The sequence below is a fragment of the Ascaphus truei genome, assembly GCF_040206685.1.
Source record: "Ascaphus truei isolate aAscTru1 chromosome 13 unlocalized genomic scaffold, aAscTru1.hap1 SUPER_13_unloc_4, whole genome shotgun sequence".
Taxonomy (NCBI): Eukaryota; Metazoa; Chordata; class Amphibia; order Anura; family Ascaphidae; genus Ascaphus; species Ascaphus truei.
In genome coordinates this window covers 726,383-749,693 of record NW_027453848.1, presented here as the reverse complement: position 1 = coordinate 749,693, position 23,311 = coordinate 726,383, and the positions used below count along the sequence as shown (strand labels likewise).

The 23,311-nt window shown below is 43.5% G+C and overlaps 1 long non-coding RNA gene across 1 annotated transcript in view; it reads right to left on the bottom strand.

Annotated features, from left to right (window-relative positions):
• Positions 1 to 738: 738 nt before the first annotated feature.
• Positions 739 to 23,311, bottom strand: part of LOC142474093 (uncharacterized) — a 63,425-nt gene continuing 40,852 nt past the window's right edge. The window contains exons 3-4 of the long non-coding RNA XR_012790118.1: positions 6,672 to 6,769; positions 739 to 3,034 (exon numbers count right to left, since the gene is read on the bottom strand). This is a non-coding gene — a long non-coding RNA (uncharacterized LOC142474093). The remainder of the gene's footprint in view (positions 3,035 to 6,671; positions 6,770 to 23,311) is intronic.

Genomic DNA, 23,311 nt, shown 5'->3' with positions numbered 1-23,311 from the left:
TAATTATTAAATTTTAGGGCAGCCATGTCCCAGTCGGATCCTACGGTTCTCCACTGTTCTCCACCGGTGGGCCTCCTGCTCCCGTCTGAGCCCCTGTCGGCGAGATAATGGAGTCCAGCCGGACTCAGTGCCCTCTTCTACCACCTGGGGTCTCTCCCAGCCGTACCCTCATCCTGAGCTTACATGGCCGACATGCACCTTCACGCCACCAGGGGTCCTCGTCACTCATCTCTCCTTCTGCTGCTACCAAGATGGCCGTGATGCATCTTCCCGCCACCAGGGGACTTCTTCTTTATCTCACTCCTCCAGGAAGAATCAAGATGGTCGTGATTCACCTTCCCCTTCCACCAGAGGGACCAACTACACACCGCACAAATCGTATGAAACTCAGAGCCGGGGATGGCTCCTTTAAGTCCTAACTTGGGGATGATTGACACCGGAGAAACACTTAAGCACTGTGTTTGCTCCTCTGCAGCTCCACACGCTTCCATGACGCCTCCGGAGCTGGATCCTCGGCTGGGAGCTGCTGTTCAGGACCCGAGGAAGAGACAGGTAGGCCTGTTTTTTTCAGAAACTCAGCTCTCCCCTCCACATGTTTCAGAGTGAACATTTTTTAACACCATTAATCCAAATGGGAACAGCTATCTATACCGGATTCCATTATCGCATAGGGCTTTGGTAATTGATGACAGGGCTCTCCTCTGTGGAAAGCGTAAATAAAAAACACAGTCTGAGGTTATTTTGAAACAGAATAACACGTGAATTTATTCAAGTCAAGTGCACAACGGAGACAGCTTCAAAACAAAAGCTCTCTCAATAATAACACGATATGCCATATATTTATACCCTAAATCCTAAAGCTCCACCCCTTTATGGGGGGGCTTGCACGTCACTAAACATTACCTCATTTTGTAATACATAACAATATTAAAGTTGATGTCATTTTGTAATACATAACAATATTGTATAACTACCTGTCAGCTAGAAACCATTCTGGGGTTAAATGGGATGTGCCTATTCTGTCGCCTAGCAATATGTTATGAGAATAAATTCTACTGCAAGAATCTAAACTTATCTCATGGGTTCTCATAACTTTTAGCCTGTGTACACTTTCAATTTGAAGCTGATTGGATGAGGAAGAGTCAATAAATTTAGCTAGGAGCGAAAAAATTCCATTCCTCTGCTTCACACATTTGTTTATACAGAAATGAAACACAGAAATTAGACTCACAAAGACAAGACAAGATGGCGGATTGAAATATTCGCACAAAATGGCTTCATCCTAAATGCTGTTATGTTGTTATGCCAGACCCCCTAATGTCTCAACTTCGTCAGTCCCTCCTCTGATTCTTTAAAACATTGTTTTTTGAGAATTATTGGTATGATTTTAGTCCAGAAACACGTTGGGAGGCACAAAGGAGCTCCATCATTTCATAATGTTGCTTGAGGGTGTAGGACAGTGCACGAGGGTGCCTGCCAAATGTAGTCATAGTCTCGTAGTATGGCGTTATAGCCAAATTCTTTTCCGGAGTTAGAACATTGTACTTGGCATCTTCTTTCTTCAAGGGACTGCTGTAGATTGGTTCAGCAAACAATGGCATCATGTCTGCAGAGGGGGTTGCATATTTGTGGATCATGCCTTTGACAAACGTAACACAAACATAGAAGACAACGAGTATCACAATCACACACATTACCGCATTCAAAAATTTCGCTCCTAGTGATCCTACCAATCCAGTCAGACCCAAAAGGTCCCAGTCTGTGTCACCTTCCTTCCTAAGTCTTTCTTGAATTTCTCCTATCTTATCTAACTCATGTTGTACCTTGCCACTCTGATCTTGGATGAAAACACAACATTGTTCTTTAATTAGGGCATATACACCTCCTTTTGATGCTAAAATATAATCTAAAACCATTCTATTTTGTAAGGCCATAAGCCTGATCTAAACCTGTTCTTGGTTTAATGATGAAATTAAAAACTGCAAAATTAAGGCCACATCCTTCCTGTAAATTGTTATCTGACTGAACATACATTTTTACACAGGTTTCATTGGTTGGTGGAGACACTTGACCCATAAATTGATTCTTGTTCCTAGTGTGTGATACACCCTTTAAAGAGGTTCCCTTAAAAATGGGAAAATACAGAAATTATACACATAATACTAAAAACCTTATTTTATGCAAGCAACCTTTCTTTGGGTATGCAGTTGCTAGATAAAGGAAATTGCATCTATCTCTATCATCATATACTTTCAGCTATTACTGAGAATTGAAGGGGTTTGGTATCTGTGGAAGCGAAATGCATGATCCTCACCCCTGCATGCATTGTATACATCATTCACTCAGAATATCAGAACAGACAATGTCTGCGATGGTCAACATGGCTGACTTATGATCCTTTCCTTGTGGCTGACACACCCCCTGGGTGACCCCCTCCTCTCGTTGGAGGTGCAACACACTTCTGGATCAAAGTTTTGCTGCATATGACACATACATAGAGAGTGATGAGTACTGCCAAAACACATACAAGAGCTTTCACAAGCCACGCTTCCAGGAAACCAATCCTCCCATCAAGGCTCAATTCTACATACACCTTAAATTTCTAACTTAAACACACTCTAAAGAATAAAAATATTGAGTCTCTGAAAAATGAAATGTTCTGATAGAAATCAGTAATATTGAGTCTCTAAAAAATAGAATGTTTTGAGTCTTTGAAAAAATGAAATGTTCCTGATAAGACCAGGCCTCTGCCTGGTATCTTATTTTCCTCGTTGGTTAACGGTTAAAGTTTATGTCTCGTCAAAACGTTAACTTGATGCGGCTGTGCTTTAGATGACTTTGGTCTTTGGTGGAGCTGGAATGAGCTTTACTGTACTTTGGGTCCAGGGAAAGAACTCTGCCACTTTAATTGCTGTATTGGTGGTTAGTACGGGCCCTTTCATCTGGGATGAAGAGCATGCTTGTTTAGGAACTACTTGACCTTTAACTCCGTCTCGTGTAGGTGCACTTTTATCATACCTTATGCCTAGAGAGACTCAAAAAATATATTAGTGGCATACAATACTTATTAATTGTTTTATTACCAATAGATGGTCCTTAATTTGTTCCTTTGAACTACTGATAGTCATAAGTCATCCCATAAGTGCCTCATAGGGAGATAATTTATACCTAGGAACCCAAACACTCCATTGTAACTATTCTGCTAAAATGTGAAATGCCTTGCATATAATATATACCCTGCTCACTTATGTAACTGTATTTGCCACTATATATCACCTGTCCTTTAACTCTATACCTAGAACATATCCAAAAATGAGAGGTGACTCCCAATGCACCACTTTGGCAAAACATTCTACAAATATTTTAACAATAACTACTGCTTATAATAAAATTGTACACCTATGGAAAAATAAATGGTTAAAAGTTATAAAATATATCACATATTCAGTTAATAGACAAATGATTTTGTATAAGACTTCACACTAATGTCTTGCTTTATATAATCTCTTTGCACAGTGCTGAGCACACGGTCAGCTTTATCATTTTAAAGACACTCTGCATATTCATCTGACTAAAGAAAAAATATTTTCTCTAAGACTTGTTTCCGGGCAAAGAGCCATTTTGTTTCTGGGCGTTTCGCCAATTGACCCTGAAAAGATAAGATAATGACACACCACGGCTTCTTCCTGAAAAATAATTATTATTGGATTGGAACTTTTGCTTAAAGTTTAAATACATGGAGCTTTATCCAGAGCCCTAAGAACTACATTTTTTTATGACCTTTCAAAAATTAACCAACGGGCTTTTATATAGCTGAGGTTCATATAATTTCTTAACACACAAATAACGCCACACGCTCATGCTATCTCCCTCCACTCAGTTCTCTTTAATGCCTTCTGTATGAACTTTCATAGTTTCACTGATTTAATTCACTACAAATGTATGCTATCCTGTTGCAATTCTGTCCTTTCTCAAGCTACACAAACCTATTTCTTTCCATTAATCAACACTCATAAGTCTACCCCACACAAATTCTTCCTTCATCTCACCTCAGGACTTTTGCTGACTATTTTTAAGAAAGAGGTTGAATCCATACACCAGAACATTCCCTCGTTTTCCTCCTATCCTACTTTGCTTCCAACTCTCTACCTGCTTTCCTTGACTCTTTTTCCACTGTCTCAAAAGAGTGTCACCATCACTGTAAATCTCCTCTTCTCCCTCTAATCTGCTACATTTCCGTTCTCCTTCAAACATGTAATAGTTATACCATGACTCAAAAATAGCAAGCTTAACCCTACCTCTCTTTCTAACTACTGAACTTGTCTTGCATTCTCCTGCTTGCTCCATTTTCTCACACACATTCTCTCCTTAACCCTCTACAATCTGACTTCTGCACTGCTCCCTCCACGGAGACAATTCTCACTAAAATAACTCATGAACTACATGCTGCCCAAGACAGAGGTCATCACACTCTGCTCCTATTACTCCACCTCTCTGAAGCATTTGCCTCTGTGGACTACACTCTTCTCTTTTCTCTGTACACACTCTCTCTAGGTGACCTAATAACATCTCTTAGGTTTAAATATCACCACTATGCTGACAACACCCTCATTTACTTTTCAACCCTTGACCTTACACCTGCCATACAAACCTACGTTTCTGAATGTCTCTCTGTTATCTCATCCTGGAAGACCCTCTTTCGCCTTAAATTTAACATGGCAAAAACAGAGTTCCTCATACTTCCTCCCAAACCTGACCCTATTATCTCCTTCCACATTACTCTTGAATCTTCCATGCAGTAGCTCAAGCACGCTGCTTAGGGATCACTCCCAACTTCTCTCTCATATTCTCCTCTTTCATTCAAAACATTTCTATAACTGTCGCTTTTTCTTCCACAATATCACAAAGATACACCTGTTCCTCTGTTGCTCAACTATTACTTTTATGTCTGGATCACTTATTCTATGACCTCTTACATTTACCATTTGATAACTATATGATTACGACATGCACCACTCCTGTGAAGCGCTGAGCCTATTAATGGCGTTCTATACATGAAAACATACAATACAATATATACTTCAAACAATGCTTATGAGCTTTTACCCATATTTTTAAACACAAAATATTCCATGTGTTTTTACTGGTTACATACAATACAGAACACACACAATACAGACACCCAAAGAACATAGACACAAACTTCTCTCCTACACAGCGAATCAGCTTCTCATATAAATAACCTGCTTTTATTCTCTTTCTAGTTGCCATTAGAACAGAAGGAAAAAGAATATTTTCTGGTTCAAAAGACCTATTCGTGTGGCCAGTACGAACAAATCTTTTCAATTCCATTCTTTTTCTTCTACTTTCTCTCTTAGGGCTACTCTGCAATTACTGGCAACATGTCCTACCTTTTTACACTTATAACACTTTATGTCCCTTCCAAACAATATACACACAGTCTCTAATTTTATCCCAATTTTTGCATATAAACCTTTCATAAAAATAACCCTCTACTTCCTCAACACCACATATGCCTTAATTATCTATCGGCAAATTCACTTGCTATTTCTTTCCTATTCACTTTCTTTTTCACTTGTTATTATATTAACTTCTGTCCTGGCAATAGTAAAAATTAATACAGCAGGACCCTTCTGTCCCTCAACAGAATTCTTTTGACCCATATTAACGTAAGGTATGTTTCCCTGTGGGATTCAAAAACACACGAGACGGCGCTCCCTGAGCTTATCAATCCCACAGAAAAAGACCCCTCTTTCATTTAAACATCTGCGCAATTAGTTGATAATAGTACAAACAAAAACAGTGCCATTCACTGGCCAACAAAATATTTATATTGTCTCTTTTTCTTTTCTCTGTATTCATTCTTTATTATTTTCGTCTGCAGACACACAATCCTTTGAGAATTTTTGGTATCCCATTATTCCCCTGTTACAGAAATCAAATTTAATTGACCTGTACAATACTTCTTCGGTTACAGAAATCAAATTTAATTGACCTGTACAATACTTCGGCTACAGCAATCAACTGTTAATTGACCTGTACAATTTAGCGTTACAATAATCAACGCAAGCTGATTACGTACAACTCTTTTGGCATGTTATTGTTCTGAATAGTGTAAATATGCAGATAAGGACCTGTCACGAGACTGTTCCCCAATCACATTTTCTCATTATAACTATACCAAAGAAAAACTTGAATCACTTCAGCGGGTCCAACCCAGTCCTGATAAACCTTATACTTTTATAACATGGATACAGATAAGACCTTCTAACCAGATATCCATTAACTCACTTGGTATGTAAATGACAAAACAGAGCAAATGTACAATCAGGGACCCGTCCTGCTCCGACAACAAAAATATTTATCACAACCCAGGACGGTCTGAAAACAATCCCTTTAAGCACAAAAACACTCACTTTCATCACCAAAACACCAAAACCTTTAACGGGACTCTTACCTTAGCCCCTAACAACTCTTAACATCTCTTACACTTTAAAATGAATACAGGAACAGAGAATAATAAATTCACGTGAAACTGCTAGGGATTCTTACTCGTCACATCAGATAAGACACCGTTCAAAAATCAGCTCCCCGCACCACTCAAAACTATTTAATCAGGCTGTTTGTCTAAAAAATGCAGGTAGCCTTACCTTGATTCATATGTGAGCTCAGGTTTGAGTGATGGAGGAGTGATTCATCCGGGTGCTCGATTCCGATGATATTGAGTCCCTATTTCGGATTGCGCCATCTGTGGAAAGCGTAAATAAAAAACACAGTCTGAGGTTATTTTGAAACAGAATAACACGTGAATTTATTCAAGTCAAGTGCACAACGGAGACAGCTTCAAAACAAAAGCTCTCTCAATAATAACACGATATGCCATATATTTATACCCTAAATCCTAAAGCTCCACCCCTTTATGGGGGGGCTTGCACGTCACTAAACATTACCTCATTTTGTAATACATAACAATATTAAAGTTGATGTCATTTTGTAATACATAACAATATTGTATAACTACCTGTCAGCTAGAAACCATTCTGGGGTTAAATGGGATGTGCCTATTCTGTCGCCTAGCAATATGTTATGAGAATAAATTCTACTGCAAGAATCTAAACTTATCTCATGGGTTCTCATAACTTTTAGCCTGTGTACACTTTCAATTTGAAGCTGATTGGATGAGAAAGAGTCAATAAATTTAGCTAGGAGCGAAAAAATTCCATTCCTCTGCTTCACACATTTGTTTATACAGAAATGAAACACAGAAATTAGACTCACAAAGACAAGACAAGATGGCGGATTGAAATATTCACACAAAATGGCTTCATCCTAAATGCTGTTATGTTGTTATGCCAGACACCCTAATGTCTCAACTTCGTCACCTCTTTGACAGGGTTGCCGGGGCAAGGTCCTGAAACACCTGGAGTTTCACTCCCTCGAATTCCAGGGACTTAGCCGCTCTGGCGATTTGACATATGTTTTCCTTTATTTTAAAGTAGTGTAGCCTTATGATTATGTCCCTCGGCGAGTCTCCATGTTGCGGTTTGGATCGCAACGCTTGGTGACATCTGTCAAATTGTAGCTCTATTTCAGTCTTGTCTGGTAGCATATGCAACAGCCAGTTGGAGGTAAATTCCTCTGGATCTGACACCGACTCCGGGACACCCCGCAGGTGGATATTATTTCGCTGGTCGCGGTTTTCTGAGTCTTCCTGCCTGTCATTTATGTTCGCAATCCTTTTATAGAGTTGGGCCGTGGATTTCTCATTTTTCTGGAAGGCTCTAGTACAGTATTTGCATCCACTTTATTTTCCAGTGTGTTGGTTCTGTCACCTAAACTGTCAATATCTTTCCTGAGTTCCCAGAACTCTTTCTGAAAAAAGGTCTTCATCTCCGAGCAGAACACTTTCATGTCCTTTCTTGTGACCCAGTCTTGGTCCGAAGCCTCCGCTCTACTCGCGGGTCTGCTTGTGAATCTTTCACTCTGAGTCGGAGCCCGCCATTTGCCTGCTTTCCTCCCCTACACTCACTCGTGTCAGCACACCTTTCGGGAAATAAACTGTTACCATCGGGGTTCTCTTTCGAGATATCGTTCTCCTTGGCATCCTTGGGGGCCCCGGTGTCTGAATTTCTGGTTTTCACTGTTATTCTCCTGGTTTTTGTGCTGTAAGTACATACATTAATTGCCGGCAGGGACGGAGTGAAAGGATGAGGAGGGGGGAGTGAGAGGATGAGGAGGGGGGAGTGAGATGATAAGGAGGGGGAGTGTGAAGGGGAGAGGGGGGAGTGAGAGGATGAGGAGGGGGAGTGAGAGGATGAGGAGGGAGTGAGAGGATGAGGAGGGGGTGAGAGGATGAGGAGGGTGGGAGAGGATGAGGAGGGGTGGGTGAGAGAATGAGGAGGGAGTGAGAGGAGGATGAGGATGGGGAGAAGCGAGATGATGAGGAGGGGGAGTGAGAGGATGAGGAGGGGGAGAAGCAAGATGATGAGGATGGAGGAGTGAGAGGAGACGGAGAAGGAGTAAGAGGATGAGGAGAGGGATTGAGAGGATGAGGTGGGGGTGAGTTTGAGGATGAGGTGGGGGAGTGAAAGGATGAGGAGGGGTGTAGTGAGGATGAGGGAGGGTGTAGTGAGAGGATAAGGATGAGGAGTGGTGGGAGTGAGAGCATGAGGAGCAGTGTAGTGAGAGGATGAGGAGGGGGGAGTGAGATGATGAGGAGGCATGGAAAGATGGTGAGGATGGGTGAGATGGGGAGGAGGGGCAGTGGCGGAGAAGGGGTTGAGAGGCTGGGCAGGAAGCAGAGAGGATGAGGAGGGAGAGAGGTGGGGGAGAGGAGGGGGGAAGAGGGGGGGAGACGATGAGGAGAGGGAGAGGATTAGGAGGGGAAGAGGATGAGGAGGGTGGAGGTAGGATAAACAGGGGGGAATGAGAGAATGAAAAGGAAGAGAAAGGATAATGAAGGGGAGAGTATGAGGAGGAAGGGGAGAGGATGAGGAGGGGGAGAGAGGATGAGGAGTGGGGAGTGAGAGGATAAGAAAGGGGAAGATGAGGGGGAGATAGGATGGGGAGAGATGATGTGGTAGGAGAGAGGATAAGGAGGGGAGGAAAGCAGATGAGGAGGGGGATAGGAGAGAGAAAGAATGGGGAGGGGTGGGAGAGGGAATGGGGGAGGGGTGGGAGAGAGAGAATGGGGATATAACAAAAAATATATACTTCATAAAACTCATATGGGTTTTGTTGAGATATGGGTCTCTCTCGGCCCACTTGGTTTGGACATGCGAGAAGGACTTACAGAAGAGCAAAACCTAGAAATCCAATCGGATAAGGCTCTTTCTGCACGCTTTTGCACAACTCACAGCTACTAGAAAATCCCTGTGTCTATCCAAGAGGAGGTTTTAGTGTACTGACAAAAAACATCCCAAAAATAAATTGTAATTAAGGCCGCGAGGTGTCACTGTATATAGAATATACATCCAGTAGCACTCTCATTGTAAAAGACTCTTATCTCTATCCCCCCACAAATAAGCAGGGGGACCCATTCAATACCCATAATGTGTATGTCTGAAGCATTAAAGCAAAGTGCAGTGCTGTACCAAAGTAGTAGTTTAGTTTAGACTGCCCTTGAATGGAGTTGAACACTTCCCCAGTGCTGGAATTAGGACATAAAGGGTCTATGCAGCAACATAGAGTAATTGTGTTTAGACGCATGGCTCTATTTTTTGGAGCAGAGCCGCAGCATATATACTGTAAGAACAGTTTCTTACTTCTGACGCGGTATGTTAGACTTATGGCACTTCAGATATGGAGGATTTTTTGGGGGCAAATAAAAAGTAAAAAAAAAAAAAAGTATCAGAGAAATGCAAGTTGTGATACATCTCAAAAGAATCTGTGCACCATGTAACTCCCCCAACTCCTCCTACTGTCTCTCCCCAAGGTGCATGCTGGGACAGACGCACAATGTGATACATCTCCTTATAATCTGTGCACCATGTAACTCCTCCCCAACTCCTCCGAATGACTCTCCCCAAGGTGCATGCTGGGGCAGAGACGCAGACTGTGATACATCTCATTATAATCTGTGCACCATGTAACTCCCCCCCAACTCCTCCTACTGACTCTCCCCAAGGTGCATGCTGGGACAGAGACGCAGACTGTGATACATCTCATTATAATCTGTGCATCATGTAACTCCCCCCGACTCCTCCTACTGACTCTCCCCAAGGTGCATGCTGGGACAGAGACGCAGACTGTGATACATCTCATTATAATCTGTGCACCATGTAACTCCCCCCCAACTCCTCCTACTGACTCTCCCCAAGGTGCAAGCTGGGACAGATGTAGAATGTGATACATCTCCTTATAATCTGTGCACCATGTTACTCCCCCCCAACTCCTCCTACTGACTCTCCCCAAGGTGCATGCTGGGGCAGAGACGCAGACTGTGATACATCTCATTATAATCTGTGCACCATGTAACTCCCCCCCAACTCCTCCTACTGACTCTCCCCAAGATGCATGCTGGGACAGAGACGCAGACTGTGATACATCTCATTATAATCTGTGCACCATGTAACTCCCCCCCGACTCCTCCTACTGACTCTCCCCAAGGTGCATGCTGGGACAGAGACGCAGACTGTGATACATCTCATTATAATCTGTGCACCATGTAACTCCCCCCCAACTCCTCCTACTGACTCTCCCCAAGGTGCAAGCTGGGACAGACGCAGAATGTGATACATCTCATTATAATCTGTGCACCATGTAACTTCTCCCCAACTCCTCCTACTGACTCTCCCCAATGTACAAGCTGGGACAGACGCAGAATGTGATACATCTCATTATAATCTGTGCACCATGTAACTCCCCCCCCAACTCCTCCTACTCACTCTCCCCAAGGTGCATGCTGGGACAGACGCAGACTGTGATACATCTCATTATAATCTGTGCACCATGTAACTCCCCCCCAACTCCTCCTACTGACTCTCCCCAAGATGCATGCTGGGACAGAGACGCAGACTGTGATACATCTCATTATAATCTGTGCACCATGTAACTCCCCCCCAACTCCTCCTACTGACTCTCCCCAAGGTGCATGCTGGGACAGAGACGCAGAATGTGATACATCTCATTATAATCTGTGCACCATGTAACTCCCCCCCCAACTCCTCCTACTCACTCTCCCCAAGGTGCATGCTGGGACAGACGCAGAATGTGATACATCTCATTATAATCTGTGCACCATGTAACTTCTCCCCAACTCCTCCTACTGACTCTCCCCAATGTACAAGCTGAGGAAGATGGGGCACAATTTGGAACAAAAGGCTTAGATACAGTAAATATAGTAAGTGCAGGGTTTTGTTCCAAAATTGCCTTGATACATAGACCCCAGAGAGAGAGAGCTTCAAATGTGTTTAAAAAGGAGAAATACTGAGCCTGGCCTTAGTAGGACATACACAGTAACTTCTCAGCATTTTAAATGTGACATACATAAGGGGATGATACTTTATCTTGCCATGAAGTCAATGCCTTTGAACCCAGTGATACAGTATGTTGATCCCACTGCTGTCAGTGGCACTGTCCATATGTGTACTTGTGTCACCCAATGTACGTAATACAATGTATCACAGCAGCTGTGATTTTTATGACTGCTACTCTAGTTAACCACTTCTCAACCCCTTGAAATTAAATGTCAAAGTAACTGATTTCTCTATTATGACATCACGAGACAGCATCATTGAGCCTCCTAGGAGATGCCAGCAGCCGTGTTCTGTAATGACATCATGGAATCGCCTTAGAGACTGAGATAAATACACAAATGTAAACTTGTTTGTGCGTGACTTGAATTAGTTCCCAAAGGAAACCGGTAGTTTCGTGGACATCTCAGAGATAGGAAAAGTGTGGCGCTGTACAGAGAGACTAATTATCTCCACCTTAACTCTGTATCATGGCAGGTAGGAAGCAACATGACCTTTAAATACTGTACCAAAAAAGAAATGGATAATATCTATATTTTTGAATTGTTTACTTGCACAATGTTTTATGGGGTACAGAACAGATAATATGACTCCTATCAATGGATGGGAGAAAGAAGACGGGTGGGGGGGGGGGGGGGTGGCGGTAGACAACACACAGGGGGGGGTTAGGTACGTGGCCTTTATTGGATAATATTTTTTTTATAAATGTTAAAACTGATTTCTTATAGATACATACACACATTTGTTTTATTGTATTTATTTTTATATCTGGCTTGTAATTCAAAATCTTAAATGATTTGAACAGTAATGTATAGAAAAGAACACATGTACTGTATACAGTACATAAATGTCAAAGCGGCAAACGTCTATGGGATCTATGGGATAGTAAAAAAAGACACAGGGACCTTAGTGTATACAGTAGGATTAGTTATGTATAAGGCATGCTTTTTCCTTGCCCTAAGTTTAGGTCAATAATTATTGGACCAATTCTACACCCTGGGGTGTAATGTTTGACTACTTTCAGCCATATCCTTAAATTATTGTCTACAGCAGTGTTTTTCAACCAAGGTTCCTAAGAACCCTAGGATTTCCCGGGCATCCCTAAAGAGTTCGCTGTAATTTCAGGTCATTTTAAAATTGTACTTAATACAGAAGAATTTACAGTACAATGCATCAGATCTTAGAAGCGCTATTAGAGAGGGTTGGGGTTCCTCACACTTCATCTGATCTCAGACACGCTATTAGATAGGGTTGGGATATATTATAATGCATCTCATCTTAGACTCGCTGTTAGAGAGGGTTGGGGTCCCACAGAATTTCACATTGGGTTCCTTAACCAAAAAAAGGTTGGAAACCACTACTCTACAGTTATACAAAGGCCCCCAAAAAAACAAAGCCACAAAACGAGGGCAGAATCTTCCATTTGATTTACAGATATAGCTGACCTGAGTGCTCCTCCAGATACCTCAATATACCAGACATGTCTCAGAATACCACACCATAATATTACCACAAACTACCACAGTAGGAACAGGCAATTTTTATTTTTTTATTTTTAAAGATCCAGTTCCGAAAGCTATGGTAAATCTACAATTGTCATTGTGTTCAGAGGTGGACATGAAAGCAGGTGATGGACTGCACAAGTTATATATGGCAGTTGCCACTTGGTGTCGAAAGCTACCTAGAAATAGTTTTCTGTCTGTGTTACATCCCAGCACATCATTAATGAGTATATATATTGTGACAGAAACCAGGGGATGGTAATAAATTCCGTATATAGGGCTCCCAGGATACTAGACAGTTTCTATCCTGTTTGGCCTGGGAGTGCAGCCTTATAATACATACACTCCATCCCACAGTTTGGCAAGCGCTGGAACTGAGGGATGAGAGATCCAGACCAGAGTTTGTCTGCTGCCTGATTTCTGTCACCTGTCATGCTAATTAGGAATCAGGTATGAAAGACTGATTTCCTGTTTGCTCTGGTCTCCCCACAAGAGCCAGGAGGCTGGAAGGCTGCTGAACTACAGAGGGGAGAAGCCTCTTCCCCAAACAGGTTCAATCTTTCTGTTCATTTGTGTAAGACTGCAAAAGTACCATGTTTTGAAGTTGGAAGTGGAAAAGCCACTTCCAACCCTGAGTCAGGGATATCTAAGTTAAGTTATCGCTCAGGTGAGCAGCTTTTGTTTTGATCTGTTTTCTGTTGTATGCACTGTGGCAGTCTCAGTGCCTGGGACTGAATAAACCAGGCATGGCCTGTTTAAAGGAACAGTACGTGACGCCTCATCATTTAACCTACCCTAAAAGACCGTGTTCTAAACAGTCCCGGACAAACGACGGAGCCCCGGAGTAAGCCGTTTGTCACATATGGTGGAGAATGCGGGCAGAGCACTAGGGGGTCTGCGGGTTGAAGAACTTTGAAAAAAAAAAAAAAAAGTTTTTTTCATCCTCTGCAAACAAGATGGAAGACGTGGTGGGTGCGCTGGTACGCAATGTCGCTGCCCAGAAAGACGCGAATGAAACCCAGCAACAGCTGTTAATAGCCCAGCAAGAAACTAATGCAAACCAGCAGCAGACGAATGCAGCCCATCAACAGCTGCTAATAGCCCAGCAAGAGATTAATGCCAACCAGCAACAGGCGAATGCCAACCAGCAACAGGCGAATGCAAACCAGCAACAGACGAATGAAGCCCTGCAAAACGCGAATGCAAACCAGCAAGAGACAAACCGCTTGCTGAGAGAGGAGCAACAGCGGTTCGCTCAGGGCTTACAGCAGGAACTCGAGATCCTGAGGGGGACTATCAGTAACCTTCCACTGGCAGCGGCAGCCCCAGTTCCGAAAATGACCAGGGCAAGCCACTACCTTCAGAAGATGGGACCCTCGGATGATGTGGAAGCCTATCTTCTCACGTTTGAACGCACGGCACAGAGAGAGGGATGGCCAGAAGCTGAGTGGGCTGGTCTAATCGCACCCTTCCTAAGCGGCGAACCCCAGAAGGCTTACTTTGATCTAGAGCCAGCCGAAGCTAACGTCTATGCAAAATTGAAGTTCGAGATCCTCGCCCGCCTCGGCGTAACCACGGCTGTTCGCGCCCAAAGGTTTCACGCATGGTCCTTCACGATGGATAAAGCCACCCGAAGCCAGATGTATGACCTCATCCACCTCGCCCGGAAGTGGCTACAACCCGAGATCAACTCAGCCAGCCACATCGTGGAACGGTTGGTCATGGACCAGTTCTTGAGGAAACTTCCCTCTGCCTTACGCCGTTGGGTCAGTCGGAGTGACCCCCACAATGCGGATGAGCTTGTGGCCCTCGTAGAAAGGTACAATGCAGCAGAAGAGCACCCGCAACCCACAGTCGTGGAGCAACCCCACTACCCGAGGTTCCAGGACTCTTCCAGAGACGGTAAAAGGGTACCGGGGTTAAGGGGCGCTGAAGAGCGGCGACCACCTTCACGCAGCACCAGCAACAGTGGTTCGCACACTAAGGGCAATAGCCAACATGGGGAGCCGGGAAAAGGCTCTAAGTGGGACACAGACTATGTACCTAAATGTGTAAATTGTCATGAGAGGGGCCACACAGCAAAAATCTGCCCACTAAATTATGAGCCCATGCAATGCAACAGCGTGCAACCTTATTCGCTGTTGTCCCAATGTATGGGCCCTAGCCCAGAGGACCCCTTGAATAACCATCTGTGGGCATTTGTAAAGGTTAATGGTAAGAGGGTTCGGGCACTTCTTGACTCTGGGAGCATGGTCACACTAGTGTCCGAATACCTCTTGCCCATTAAGAAGAAACAGGGAAACAGTTCACAAAGAGTGGCAATTTGTTGTATACATGGGGATAATCATGAATATTCCACTGTTGATGTTTTTTTTGAAACAGAGTTTGGTTCTTTAGATTTCAAGGTGGGTATTGTACCCAAACTGGCACATGATGTGTTAATAGGGACCGACTTTCCCCATTTTCTAAAAATGTGGTCCCCCGCTCAGAATAGCGCCCAGAGTTCAATAGCGGACCATAACGAAGTATTAGAAGAAACAAATCCTTTCCCTTTTTCAGAAATGGAGGTTGACGAGGGCCCAAATAAGAAGGGGGAAAAGGAGGAGTGCTGTAAAATTCCCTTCCCCATCACTACTTTGGTAGGGAATACCCCAAATCAAGATGTTGAGCAGACACTTACCACCCCAGAACCGGATAAGACCCTCGCTGACCTAGAGGTCAGTCCTGGGAGTTTTAAGAAGGCCCAGTGGGAGGACCCCACATTAGCGGTAGCAAGGGGAAATATACGGGACCAGAATAGTACTCCTGGCCAACCAGATAGGTCACTTGCTTACCCCTACTTCGAGGTAGAGAACGACCTAGTATATCGGGTTGATAAAAGGAAATCAGTTACAACTAAACAATTGTTGGTACCACGGACATTCCGTAACGTAGTATTACACCTCGCACATAGTCATCCATTGGGGGGACACCTAGGGGTGGAAAAGACAAAAGAAAAGGTTCTCCGAAGCTTCTATTGGCCTGGGGTTCTGGCAGAAATTACGAATTATTGTTCCTCATGCCCAGAATGTCAGATCACCGCCCCGTTCAAGGCGTACCGCAGCCCATTGGTACCCCTTCCCATAATAGAGGTACCATTTGACCGGATTGCTATGGATCTAGTAGGACCCCTAATAAAGTCTGCTAGGGGACATCAGCATATATTGGTAATATTAGATTATGCCACCCGATATCCGGAGGCAGTTCCCCTACGTAGCACCTCAGCTAAAAACATAGCAAAAGAGTTAGTAGTTCTGTTTTCCCGGGTCGGGATTCCTAAAGAGATTCTATCTGACCAGGGAACACCATTTATGTCCCAAGTAACGAAAGAGCTATGTAAACTCCTAAAAATCAAGCATCTCAGAACCTCAGTCTATCATCCACAAACAGATGGTTTAGTGGAAAGGTTCAATAAAACCTTAAAGAGTATGTTACGGCGGGCGGTTGATAAAGATGGGAAAAACTGGGATTGTTTGTTACCGTACCTGTTATTTGCCATTAGGGAAGTTCCCCAATCATCCACAGGCTTCTCCCCGTTTGAACTATTGTATGGCCGACACCCAAGGGGCTTACTGGATATAGCCAAAGAGACTTGGGAACACGAGGTTACCCCTTACAGAAGTGTAATAGAGCATGTTGCCCAGATGCAGGACCGCATTGCTGCAGTCCTACCCATAGTGAGGGAACACATGGAGAAAGCTCAAGAAGCACAGAGGAATACATATAATAAGGGTGCTAGGGTCAGAATTTTTTCTCCAGGTGATAGGGTACTAGTTCTGGTTCCCACCGTGGAGAGTAAATTCCTTGCTAAATGGCATGGGCCATATGAGGTCTTGGAAAGAGTGGGAGAAGTAAATTATAAGGTAAGACAGCCAGGTAGGAGGAAACCTGAGCAAATTTACCATATAAACCTACTCAAGCCCTGGAAAGATAGAGAAGTCTTGTTAACCCTAGTACCCCCAGGTCCGTCAGAGAATCAAGAAACTGACCCAGAGGTTAGCATAGCTGAAACACTGTCTGTTCATCAGAAACGAGAGGTTCAGAATTTAGTGAAAAGAAACAAAGAAATCTTCTCTATACGGCCAGGTAGAACTAGCGTAATTGAACATGACTTAGTCTCTGAACCGGGGGTCCGAGTTAACCTTAAACCGTACCGAATCCCAGAGGCCAAAAGAAAGGCTATAAGTTTAGAGGTTAAAAAAATGCTAAAACTAGGTGTAATTGAGGAATCCCAAAGTGGGTGGAACAGCCCTATAGTCTTAGTCCCAAAGCCAGATGGTACAACAAGGTTTTGTAATGACTACCGGAAACTAAACGCGGTGTCAAAATTTGATACTTATCCTATGCCCAGGGTAGATGAACTTGTAGAGAGACTGGGCAAAGCCCGATATCTCACAACCCTAGACCTAACAAAAGGGTACTGGCAGGTTCCCCTCACAGAAAGGGCAAAAGAAAAGACAGCCTTCTCAACCCCAGACGGCCTCTTTCAGTATAGGGTGCTGCCTTTTGGCTTACATGGAGCTCCCGCCACATTCCAAAGAATGATGGATAAAATTTTAAAACCACATGCTCGGTATGCTGCCGCCTACCTGGATGATGTGGTAATCCATAGTGAAGATTGGCAATCCCACCTTCCAAAGGTCCAAGCTGTGCTTGACGCAGTCCGGTCTGCTGGACTAACTGCTAACCCCGCTAAATGCACTATTGGTCTGGAGGAGGCCAAGTATCTGGGATATTCTATTGGCAGAGGTTTACTCAAACCCCAAACACTCAAAGTGGAGGCGATACAAAATTGGCCAAGGCCAGTTACAAAAAAACAAGTAAGGACCTTTTTGGGCTTAATTGGGTACTATAGAAGGTTTATTCCCAATTTTGCAACTAAGGCAACCCCACTAACTGACCTCACAAAAGCAAGAGGACCGCTAATGGTAAAGTGGTCCCCCGAAACCGAACAGGCCTTTAGAAGCCTGAAAGAAGCTCTCTGTGCCCAACCAGTGTTGGTCACACCTGACTTCTCCAAAGAGTTCGTAGTCCAAACCGACGCATCTGAGGTAGGGCTGGGGGCGGTACTCTCCCAGGAGTCTCAAGGTGAGGAGCACCCCATCCTTTATTTAAGTAGGAAACTAAATCCCCAGGAGAAAAATTACTCCATAGTAGAGAAAGAGTGTCTCGCAATAAAGTGGGCTGTAGAGACGCTCAAATACTACCTGTTGGGGAGAAAATTCCGGTTGGTCACAGATCATGCACCCCTTACCTGGATGTGTCAAAACAGGGAAAAGAATGCTAGAGTGACCAGGTGGTTCCTAAGCCTACAACCCTTTAAATTTTCTGTGGAACACAGGTCAGGGCACAAACATGGCAATGCTGACGGGTTGTCAAGGATGCACTCCCTAATATCCATGGTCGCTCATCCCTCGAGGTCTGAGCTGGGGGGGAGGATATGTGACAGAAACCAGGGGATGGTAATAAATTCCGTATATAGGGCTCCCAGGATACTAGACAGTTTATATCCTGTTTGGCCTGGGAGTGCAGCCTTATAATACAGACACTCCATCCCACAGTTTGGCAAGCGCTGGAACTGAGGGATGAGAGATCCAGACCAGAGTTTGTCTGCTGCCTGATTTCTGTCACCTGTCATGCTAATTAGGAATCAGGTATGAAAGACTGATTTCCTGTTTGCTCTGGTCTCCCCACAAGAGCCAGGAGGCTGGAAGGCTGCTGAACTACAGAGGGGAGAAGCCTCTTCCCCAAACAGGTTCAATCTTTCTGTTCATTTGTGTAAGACTGCAAAAGTACCATGTTTTGATGTTGGAAGTGGAAAAGCCACTTCCAACCCTGAGTCAGGGATATCTAAGTTAAGTTATCGCTCAGGTGAGCAGCTTTTGTTTTGATCTGTTTTCTGTTGTATGCACTGTGGCAGTCTCAGTGCCTGGGACTGAATAAACCAGGCATGGCCTGTTTAAAGGAACAGTACGTGACGCCTCATCATTTAACCTACCCTAAAAGACCGTGTTCTAAACAGTCCCGGACAAACGACGGAGCCCCGGAGTAAGCCGTTTGTCACAATATATATATATATGCTGTGAGTGGGTTTACTGGCTTTGCATCTCCCAAGCCCTTGCTTAAAAGCTGTGTCTAAAGCAGCATGCATTGGCTATGGGTTGCTATGTAATGTGAGCTTGAGATAAAAGGTGGCACTGTGTGCTCATTTGCATGTCATTTCCCAGAATCCCTTGCTGCAGTGGAAGTGCTGTGTGCTGGGTGATAAGGGTGAAAGACAGGGTTGCAGACCTGTCTAAGACATGCAAATGAATATACAGGAATATTTACAGCTGCTTTATGCTTTACTGTGGATGGAGCTTGCTTAAAAATGTATTTAAAATATTGAGGCTTCTGACCACTATTGATCAGAGTAGCGGTCTGTAACATTGATAATCAAATAAATGTGTTTCCCAGCAAGCCATTTTCCCTGTTAGTGCTGGCTATTCATAACAAAACAAAGACCCCCAAAAACTTTATTCAAAACCAGAACCAAAACCCCAAATATTTTAAAGGCAAAATAAAAATACCAAGCCAAGTGAGCATCTCTATGTATTTCATATGTATTTGATATCAAGAATATCTTTTCACAGGTCTGTTAAAACAGTCCTAACCTCCCAAAGTCAGGCTTATAGGATATCCCAGCTTCAGCGCTGGTGGCTCAATCAGTCCCTGCTTCAGCACAGCTGGCTCAATCAGTCCCTGCTTCAGCACAGGTGACTCAATCAGAGGCTGATTGAGTGATTGTGCCACCTGTGCTAAAGCTGGAATATCCTGAAAAGTTAACACCAGTTTTCAAGCCCCCCAACAGGTTGAGTCCCCGTGTGTTAAAGAAATGTGCCTTGATTGTGCTTTTCACGCCCTTCACTTTTACCTTTCTTCCTTACAGATCAGTTTTTAAATGCCTCTGCTGTGAACCCTCCACCGACCTGCAGTGCTCCTGCAGTTACCAATGCTTACCCTTCATGGAGCAACAGCTCCCACCCAGTAGGGAGGAATACTGAAGTCTACAGTCATGGGGCCCAAGGCATCATTTTGCAACAAGGGTCTGCAGGAACACCAATATATCTACAGCAGATCCCACAGGCAACACGCGCTTACCCTCGTGTATCGGACATGAACGGAGGATTCTACCACACAGCTACAGGAGGATACGCAGGATTTGCAGGACAGGTTAGGGGAGAAGCCACAACGCAGCCTGTTACTTTCCGTCCCAACAAACAGTTGGAAAGACGTGCTACAATAGGGCCTTGTATAATGACCACCCAGTATGCACAACTTCAGCAGCCACCATTCATACCCCTTAGAGGAATGCAGACCTTACAAGGTGAGATATGGAGAATCTTTACTAATCATTGTTCAAAATCTTCTCCTTGACTGATACCATTACCTGTTATAAAGATCTTTAATTACGGTCATTCGCCACTGTAGTGTTACAAAGATATAGAACTCTACAGTATGTAGTCCTCGCCAATACTGAAGGGATTAAGCATGTGTTTGCTTTTCTTTCTTTGTGTTATTATGTACAATGTGTTGGTATTTATGATAATTGATTATTTCTCCTTTTTGATTTTGTTACAGTGTGTCAGACCTCGCTTGGAGCCCAACATATTTCCCAGGCCAGTTTAATTACACAAGGAGCAGTTCAGCTTGCTGCTAATGAAAAAAGTGAACCACCTCTAATGTACCCAACTCAACCAGCTCGGAAGCTGAGCCACCTCCCAAAGTTACATATTGATGTGCAAAGCAACAAAGAGTTATGTGTGCCAGTGTGGAAAAGGGGTGGGTTAAAAGATATGGAGAAGAGATCTTCAGAGGTGAAGGCCCCCTCACATATGGCTCAGAAGATTCGTAATAACGTGCTGAGTTCAGTGAAGACTAAGTGTCCGTCAAAGTCTGAGGGGGTACCAAAGTGCTCCACAGTGGAAACAAAGAAGAAAAAGATCCTTTCTTCAGCTGCAAAGGATCAAGTCCCTCAAACTGCACTGCAAAAGAAGGTAAAACCAATGTCAAAGCCAGTAAATCATTCTTCTGCTCCTATACCAGGGAAGTCACCCCATGGCCCACAATCTGGTGACGAGGCTGTTCTGTTAAAAAAGATGAAACATGTGTGTCTCTCAGGTGCCCACATTTCCAATAAGGTATCTGAAAAGATGCTGCAAAGCCGTGAAGGTTCAATGGATGCAAAGACACCTGCTGTTACTCATATTAATCATAAACTGAAGAAAACTCAGGAGATCGGGATCAAACGTAAAAATGCAAAGACTCCTGCAGTTACTCATAGTCCTGAGCGCAAGACACCTCAGGAGATGGGGATCAAACGTAAACAGAACAGCAATAGCAAGCAGGTAGTGAAGACCAGCTTTTTCAGTTTTAAGCAAGCGCTGGCTTGTGGTACTGATAATAACCCCAAAGCTCTCAAAAGAAAAAGTGCTAATCAGCCTGGGATGAATTCAGAAGTCCTTGGGAAGGGCAAGAAGTCATTGGAACCTTCTAAACAAGGAAAGTTGAAAGCCCATCCCAGCAACCTAAGCCTCCTAATGATTAACGCTGTTCAATTATTTCACCCATTGGGTTTAAAAAGCAGGTCCCACAGGTCCAGGGGCACCCGCAGGATCCATTACACTTGGAAATAAGCTTGGACCAATGCAAGGAAGCCAAAACCAGACTTCTGCTTCTCATGTTCAGTGGCCTCCTACTGATGGGATTAAAATGTGGATGGTCAAGAAACAGAGCAGTATTTCTGGAATTGAAGGAATCGGTATTAATGCCAGGCCTAGGCTATTTAAAATACATGAGTACACAAGACCTGACATTAAAACCAGTGAAATCAAACAACGTGGGAAAAACAAAGCTTCAGTTATAGAGAATCTCAAACACTTCCCAGTGATATCCATGGAACAGGAAGCTGCAGTAAGATGCATTGAAAAGGTCAGCCAAACCACTATCCCCATTCCAGCTCCTGGCATTAAAACCAGTGTAATCAAACAACGTGGGGGAAACAAAGCTTCAGTTATAGAGAATCCCAAACACTTCCCAGTGATATCCATGGAACAGGAAGCTGCAGTAAGATGCATTGAAAAGTTCAGCCAAACCACTATCCCCATTCCAGCCCCTGGCATTAAAAGCAGTGAAATCAAACAAAGTGGGGAAAACAAAGCTTCAGTTATAGAGAATCCCAAACACTTCCCAGTGATATCCATAAAACGGAAAGCTGCAATGACATGCATTAAAAAGGTCAGCCAAACCAGTATCCCCATTCCAGCTCCTTTCAAGCAGCAGCACCAGCTTTCTAACCAGCAGCACCAGCTTTCTAACCTGCAGCTTCCTATCAATGTACCCAGTAGAGTGGACAACTCCACTCAATCCTTCTGTCAACAGCCTCTCCAAGAGCTTGAGGTCTCCATACCTATTCCACCTGGACAGAGAGAGGAGAAGGAGGCTATTAAAAGGAAAGCACAACTGGAGAGGGAGTAAGCCTGTCAACATACCTCCAAGGGGAGGCTACAGTGCTTTGTTCAGAGGCAGAAGGATCATAACATCTCTAAACGTTACGGATACCCACCATATAGACTTCATTCCCCCATGAGCTACTTAATCTGTAACTGGTGCCAAGCTCTGTGAATATCTGTAAATAAGATTTATATTTATAAGTTAGTTTGTAACATATTTTACTAAGATTATATTTAAAACACTTCAATAAAATGTATCTATTTTTATTTGAACTCTTTATTTACTAATTAAATTATTTACAAATGCCAAGGGTTATTGAAATTCTGTAAATTAACTTTAGATTACCCTCTTGATGATGGATGGATGGATGGATAGAGATAGAGATAGAGATAGAAATAGAGATAGAGATAGAGAGATAGAGAGATAGAGAGAGAGAGAGAGAGAAAGTCGGACCCCAATTATGAGAGAGAAACAAATAAATATTTAACTATATACTTTGTCATGTTGGATGTATGTACTGTATGTCTTTATTTATATAGCGCCATTTATGTAGATAGCGCTTCACTGCAGTAATAAACGTGACAATCATATAAATAATACAAATAACAGATCATGGGAATAAGTGCTTCAGACATAAAAGTAACATTTAGGAAAAGGAGTCCCTGCTCTGAAGAGCTTACAATCTAATTGGTAGGTGGAACATACAGAGACAGTAGGAGGGCGTTCTGGTAAGTGCGTCTGCAAGGGGCCAAGCTTTATGTATGCGGTCTGTAGTATCAGCCA